The sequence below is a fragment of the Grammomys surdaster genome, unplaced genomic scaffold (genome assembly GCF_004785775.1).
Source record: "Grammomys surdaster isolate TR1022 unplaced genomic scaffold, NIH_TR_1.0 201, whole genome shotgun sequence".
NCBI classification, from domain to species: Eukaryota; Metazoa; Chordata; class Mammalia; order Rodentia; family Muridae; genus Grammomys; species Grammomys surdaster.
The window spans coordinates 2663469-2664302 of record NW_021604646.1 but is presented as its reverse complement, the minus strand read 5'-3'; positions in this window follow the sequence as shown (position 1 = coordinate 2664302).

Here is an 834-nt window from a genome sequence, read left to right as displayed (position 1 = left end):
AAGTTTAGCAGATGGTTTTGTATCACATTGCAGAATTTTGGAAACTAAAATTTGTAAATCATACCATTGATACATATTCAGGATTTCAATGTTCTTCTTTCTGCTTTGGGTTTTGAAAAGGCTGATTCTGTAATTGCACATTTGTTTGAAGTAATGTCAATCATGGGGATACTTTTACAAATGAAGTCTGAAAATTTCCCCACATATGCTTCCAGCAAAATGAAATGGCTTTATTGCTCTTTAAAGCATAATATATATTACAAGTATACAATATAATATAACAGGTCAAGCAATTATGGAGAGATCAAATCCCACTTTAAAGGAGATGCTTGATAAACAGAAACAGGGAACAAAAACTCCTAGAAATAGACTGGATAATTCCTTATTAACATTAAATTTTGGAATACCAATGGCTAGAACAACAACTGATGAAACATACTGGATTGTAGAAAAAGCCTGTTGAAATATATATATATATATACATATATATATATATATATGTGTGTGTGTGTGTGTGTGTGTGTATTTTATTCACATTTTAAGTGATGTTAATTACAGCATTTGAAGGGGAGGGGATAATTCCACACAAAATGGAAGACTCTATAATATACCAATTAAACTGCTAAAAAGTGATGATGAGTCTACAAGAGGAGTCAGTTGAGATCCCTAGTGTTGTCAGGGTGGGACCACAATCACCAGCCCAGCCCAGCTCAGCTCAGAGCCATAGAACCTGGAAGGAAGTATTTCATACTCTGGTACAATAGCAAAAATAAGGAATTAAAAGATAGGAGAAAGAAAAGCATACCACAACACACACACACACACACACACACA